This window comes from Triticum dicoccoides, chromosome 5A (genome assembly GCF_002162155.2).
Source record: "Triticum dicoccoides isolate Atlit2015 ecotype Zavitan chromosome 5A, WEW_v2.0, whole genome shotgun sequence".
NCBI lineage: Eukaryota > Viridiplantae > Streptophyta > Magnoliopsida > Poales > Poaceae > Triticum > Triticum dicoccoides.
Genome location: NC_041388.1, coordinates 7,993,350 through 8,000,412, shown reverse-complemented (window position 1 = coordinate 8,000,412; position 7,063 = coordinate 7,993,350).

The following is a 7,063-nucleotide window of genomic DNA, read 5'->3' as shown; positions in this document are numbered from 1 at the left end:
CCAACCCCCATACTGCGAAAGGCCAGACGAGTGGAATGGTCTTCAGGGCTGATGCAGGCTTGTGCGACATATTCGAGTAGAACTGACATCCCTCGCACTTATCCACTATCTCCTTTGCCATCTCATTCGCCTTTGGCCAGTAAAATCTGGCTCGGTATGCTTTGGCCACGATGGTCCGAGAGGACGCATGATGGCCACAGGTCCCCGAGTGGATATCATTGAGGATGAGTCGACCTTCTTCTGGTGTTATGCACTTCTGACCAACTCCAGTCGCGCTTTCTCTGTACAATTGTCCTTTGATTACGGTAAAGGCCTTAGATCGACGGACAATCTGTCGAGCCTCTTCCTCATCCTCCGGAAGCTCTTTTCTCAGGATATACGCGATATATGGAACTGTCCAGTCGGGAATCACCACCAAGACCTCCATGATCAAGTCGACCACCGCTGGGACTTCAACCTCAGTCGGATCTGTGGCACTCTTGGGCTGTGGAGCTTCTTCGGTGAAAGGATCTTCTTTGACTGACGGAGTGTGTATATGCTCCAAGAACACACCACTCGGAATGGCTTCTCTCTTGGAACCTATCTTTGCTAGATCATCAGCTGCTTGATTTTTCAGTTGGGGTATATGATGGAGCTCCAACCCCTCGAACTTCTTTTCCAGCTTCCTCACTGCACTGCAGTATCCAGTCATGGCTGGGCATCTCACGTCCCACTCCTTCATCACTTGGTTGACCACTAAATCCGAGTCGCCATAAACCATCAGGCGACGGACGCCGAGTGAAATGGCCATGCGCAACCCATATAAGAGGGCCTCATATTCTGCCTCATTGTTGGAGGAATCAAAGTGAATCTGGAGCACATATCTGAGCTTATCTCCTCTGGGGGAAACCAGGACAACCCCAGCACCGGAACCATTCAACATCTTAGAGCCATCAAAGAACATGGTCCAATGCTCCGAGTGAACTTCAGTCGGCTGCTGCTGTTCAATCCACTCGGCGAGGAAATCTGCTATTGCCTGGGACTTAATGGCTTTCTTTGCCTCAAACTTGATATCAAGGGGAAGAAGTTCAATCGCCCATTTAGCCACTCGACCGGTTGCATCTCTGTTGTGCAAAATCTCTGATAGTGGAGCGTCACTGACGACTGTGATGGAATGATCAGAGAAATAATGAGCAACCTTCTTTGTGGTCATGTATATTCCATACACAAGCTTCTGATAATGAGGATATCTCTGCTTGGATGGCGTCAAGACTTCAGACAAATAATACACTGGGCGCTGAACTTTGAGAGCTTTTCCTTCTTCTTCCCGCTCGACCGTAAGCACAGTACTGACGACTTATCGTGTGGCTGCGATATAGAGCAACAGAGGCTCTTTGCTGATTGGAGCAGCAAGCACCGGCTGGGTGGAGAGCAGAGCTTTTAGCTCGGCAAACGCTGCATCAGCTTCTGGAGTCCACTCGAACTTGTTTGCCTTCTTCATCAGTCGGTAAAGAGGCAATGCCTTTTCACCGAGTCGTGAGATGAATCGACTTAATGCGGCCAAGCATCCAGTAAGCTTCTGGACATCGTGCACTCGCACAGGGTGTTTCATTCGGAGAATAGTGCCGATCTTCTCTGGATTAGCGTCGATTCCTCGCTCGGAAACGAGAAAACCGAGTAACTTGCCACCAGGAACTCCAAATGTGCACTTTGATGGATTGAGCTTGATATCATACCTTCTGAGGTTGGCAAATGTTTCGGCGAGGTCAGCGAGCAGGTCAGAACCTTTTCGTGACTTGACGACGATATCATCCATATACGCTTCCACATTCCGACTGATTTGAGTGAGTAGACACTTCTGAATCATTCGCATAAAAGTGGCTCTGGCATTCTTGAGGCCGAATGGCATGGTGATATAGCAGAAGCACCCGAATGGAGTGATGAAAGCTGTTTTTACCTCGTCGGGTCCGTACAGACGGATCTGGTGGTACCCGGAGTAGGCGTCCAGAAAAGACAGTCTCTCGCATCCCGCGGTCGAGTCAACAATTTGATCTATGCGAGGGAGAGGAAAATGATCTTTCGGGCAGGCCCGGTTGATGTGCTTGAAATCAATACACATTCGGAGTGATTTGTCCTTCTTAGGAACCATGACGACATTAGCGAGCCACTCGGAGTGGTATATCTCTCGGATAAATCCTGCCGCCAACAGTCGAGCCACTTCCTCACCAATGGCTTTTCTCTTCTGGACAGCGGACCGCCGAAGATGCTCTTTGACTGGTTTTGCAGATGAGTCGACTCTTAGGCGATGCTCAGCCAGTCCCCTGGGAACACCTGGCATGTCAGCGGGCTTCCATGCAAAAATGTCCCAGTTCTCACGGAGGAACTGGATGAGCGCTTCTTCCTATTTCGGGTCGAGTGTTGTGGAGATGTGGGTCGGAGCTGCATCGGGGTCGGTCGGGTGAATGTAAACAGGCTTCGTCTCACCAGACGACTGGAATGCAGACTCTGTGGCGGGTTTCTTGGATCGCAGCAAGTCACTCGGATCTGCGTTTTGCTTGTATTCTTCAAACTCGACCGCTGTCACCTGGGAATCAGCAATCTTTGAGCCCTTCTGAAAGCACTCTTCTGCCTTTTTCCGATCACCGGTGACAGTGATCACTCCTTTGGGGCCGGGCATCTTCAATTTGAGGTACACGTAACATGGTCGAGCCATGAACCGTGCATAAGCTGGTCTCCCCAAAATGGCATGATATGCACTCTGAAAATCCACGACCTCAAACGTTAACTTCTCTTTGCGAAAATGTTTCGAATCACCAAACACCACGTCCAGAGCTATTTGGCCGAGTGACTCGGCTTTCTTCCCTGGTATAACTCCATGAAAGCTCATGTTACTGGTGCTCAGTCGGGACATCGGAATGCCCATTCCTTTCAGTGTGTCTGCATACAACAAATTCAGCCCACTACCACCGTCCATCAGCACTTTCGTCAGTCGAGTGCCTTCGACAACTGGATCGACCACCAAAGCTTGCCTCCCAGGGGTGGCAATATGAGTCAGGTGATCAGATTGGTCGAAGGTGATGGGTGTTTGGGACCATTTCAGATAATTTGCTTTCGCTGGGGCAACCATGTTCACCTCACGGTTAATAACTTTTAATTGACTCTTGCTTTCCACATCTGCAAAGATCATCAGAGTGGAGTTGATATGTGGATATCCTTCCTCACTGTCCTCCTTGTCTTCGGCCTTGTCCGACTCCTTCTCCTTGTTATTAGACTGTTTTCCCTGAAACTGCTGGATCAGGAGTCGACATTGGCGAGTGGTATGCTTCGGGTAGATGATATTCCCCTCTTCGTCTTTCTTGGTGTGGATGTGACACGGCATATCCATCATGTCGTTCCCTTCTTTATCCTTCACCTTCTTAGGGTTCCAGGACCCTTTTGGTTTCCCTTTAAACTTTCCCTGAGTCACGGCCAGAGCCTCTCCAGGAGCTGCCGGTTCAGCCTTCCGCTTCTGTTTCCGACTGGTGTTTCCCTTTTCCGACTGACTCGGCTTGTGCTTGCCGCTTCGGAGTCGGTCTTCTTCTTCGCCGTTGGCGTACTTGGTAGCAATCTCCATCATCCGACTCAAGGTCATGTCACCGGTTCGACCAACTTTCAAACTTAATTCTCTGTTCTTGACACCATCCTTAAAGGCGCAGACTGCCTGATGATCAGACACATTCTCCACAGTATGGTGCAAAGTGATCCATCTCTGAATATACTCTCTGAGAGTCTCATTGGTCTTCTGCACGCAGACTTGCAACTCCGTCAGTCCAGCCGGTCGCTTGCAAGTTCCTTCAAACGTTCTGATGAACACTCGGGACAGATCTTCCCAAGTGTAAATGCTGCTAGGAGGTAATTGAGTCAACCATGCCCTGGCAGAACCTTCAAGCATGAGGGGCAAATGCTTCATGGCCACCTCGTCGTTCCCACCACCAATCTGAACCGCCACTCGGTAGTCCTCAAGCCAAGTTTCAGGCTTAGACTCGCCAGTGAACTTGCTGACTCCTATTGCCAACCTGAAATTGGGAGGGATAACTACGGCTCTGATAGCTCTGCTGAAACATTCAGGACCAGAAACATGCACTTGACTGCTTGTGGGCGCATCTCTGTCGAGTCCACCTCGATGGGCTCTGTTCCGGTCGACTAAGCCTTGCACGATAATGGATCGCGCATCAAAGCCTGGTTCTCTGGGGTCGACTGGAACTCTTCGCCCCGCACTGAGCTGACGTCTGTCATCTTGCTGCCGAGGAGCGTAAGACCCACCCCTCGAAGGGGAATTGGGCACTCGACGCCTATCATCTCGGTCGAGTCGGTCACCATATTGGTCTCGCCGATTCTCGCGCCCTTCACGCCGCGGAGGCGATCTGGGGCTGTGAGCCGACTGAACCGTATTCGCAGCGACGGATCGACTGTGAATTCTGTTGCGCGACTGCAACACGGCCGAATTCTGATCTCCTGCTGCCCGGAGCAAATCCCTGATCTGCATCAAGCCTCTGCCAGCTTCCGACTGAGAGGGCTGGATGGACTCTGCTATACGGGTCACAGCTGCTAAATTCTGAATTGGGGTTCGATATACCTGAGTCGGCGGGAAGAGTTGACGTCGACTGGTGTCGGGAACTCGTTGCCGCGCGCGCTCGTCGAGTGCTCGCTGAAGATTCTCCAGTCGAGTGCGTTCGGCCAAATTGGCCAAACGTGCCTCCTCCAAGGCGCGAGCCTCGGGGGTTTCTCCTGCGATGGGAGTACGCAGGGCATCCACGTTCCTGCGGCGAAGTTCCTCTCTTTGCAGAGAGTCGAGTGGCTCGGGCTGGTACTCTTCGTGGTCTCGTGCGGGGTCGCCTCCGTCGCCTGCTCCACCATCACGGGCGAAGCCAGGGGGACTGCGGGGCCCGTCGACCATCAGGATTTCCGCCGCTGGATCACTGCTATCGCACTCGAATGCGGTCTCTACGGAGCCAGTCGACAGATCGAACAGGCCGTAGAGAGATTCGTCGGGCTCGATTGCCGCAACTTGGGTGGTGGCCGTCTGGCGAACCACCGCGTGCCTCACCCACCGCTGAATCCTCGACCGGCCCGAGCGCTTGCACTGGCGGAAGACCGGGAGGGTGGCCGATGGGGGAGTCGACCGATACGGGGTCGATGGTTGCCGCAGCACAACGCCGCGGACACATGCGCGAAAATGCGTCGCACCGCGGACGGGGAGTGCATCAACGTCGAGTGGAGCCTCCTGGAGCCAGGCGGAGTCGTCGGCGATGAAGGTGAGAGCGCCAAGACGGATCTCTCGACCCTCGACCAAAACTCCAGCAGCCACCATGATGAAAGTACTCGGAAGAATCGCAACTTCTCCACAAAATTGCTAAAACACCCGCCCCACGATGGGCGCCAACTGTCGTGGTTCTAAGTCTGACAGTAGAGTGGGCGGTAGGTATGGAGAGGCAAGGTCCTAGCTATGGAGAGGTTGTAACACAAGAGATGTACGAGTTCAGGCCCTTCTCGGAGGAAGTAAAAGCCCTACGTCTCGGAGCCCGGAGGCGGTCGAGTGAATTATGTGTATATGAATTACAGGATGCCGAACCCTTCTGCCTGTGGAGGGGGGTGGCTTATATAGAGTGCGCCAGGACCCCAGCCAGCCCACGTAATGAAGGGTTTAAGGTGTATTAAGTCCGGGGCGTTACAGGTAACGCCCCACATAAAGTGTCTTTAACTATCATAAAGTCTACTTAACTACAGGCCGTTGCAGTACAGAGTGCCTTTTGACCTCCCGGTAGTCGAGTGAGTCTTCGTGGTCGAGTCCATCAAGTCAGTCGAGTGAGTCTCTCGTTGGTCGACTGGAAGGTGACCTCTTCTAAGGGTGTCCTTAGGCAGGATACTTAGATCAGGTCTGTGACCCTACCCTAGGTACATGACCCCATCACGCGCCCCCCACCCTCGTGGGTAGCTCCCGTATCTTCTGACGTAGAGTCCAAGTCTCCTGGGTCATAATCGGGAAGAAAATCACGTTCCAGAAAGGTTTATTCCGTTTGGACTCCGTTTGATATTCCTTTTCCTCGAGACACTGAAATAGGCATAAAACAGCAAATCTGGCCTGGGCCTCCGGTTAATAGGTTAGTCCCAAAAATAATATAAAAGTGGATAATAAAGCCCAATATTGCCTAAAACAGTAGATAATATAGCATGGAGCAATCAAAAATTATAGATACATTGGAGACGTATCAGGGCACATGCTGCAATGGGTCACCGGCGAGCTGCAATCTCGACCGGCAAGGTGCGACGGCAACCATGCAATGCTACAACCGTAGAGCTAGGGGAGCTACAGCCTGACTCATTTTTTTGGTTGGAAAGGGTGACCTCGACAAGTGCACAGCGGGGTTCTCCGTGTACGCTTGCCATCGCCACCTATAAGATGTTGGTTATCTCTATGATATTTACATTAACATGGTAATCTCGTGGCTCCAGTCATCATGCCATGACGCGCATGCCACTTAATATTACAACATATAACCATCTCATACATAAACTCATTATCATGACGAAGACTATACCACATCAAATGCATACTCTGCAAAACCAAGTTAGACGTCCTCTAATCGGTTATAGCAAATTTTAGTGACACGGTTATAACCATTTTTAACAAATAATACTAGCAACCTAGGTCCCCAACATAGACAATAATTCTTGATGCTAGATTAAGTTTCGGGGCGTGGGAAACAAGAGACTTAAAAATCTCTAGCCCCACACTAAACTTTGTCAAATACGCGTGACCCCTTAGAAGATCATCCATCTCGGCACCCTGTCTACTTTGTTGCAAGCGTGCAACCTTCACGGTCCGGCAGCGCTTTGCTATCCAGAGCTAACCGTCGCCGAAGAATTATAGGGAGGACCAACTAAAAATAGGGCTAGATGAACTAGATAAGGATCCAAAACTTGTGTCTTCAAAGGGTGGAATCATGTAGTATACAGAGGTGAAGGGGAAGAGGAGGGGCGCCACAAGGGTAGGGAAAGTCCCTCCCTTTTGGCCGGCCAGGGAGGAGGAGTTGGACACCTCCCC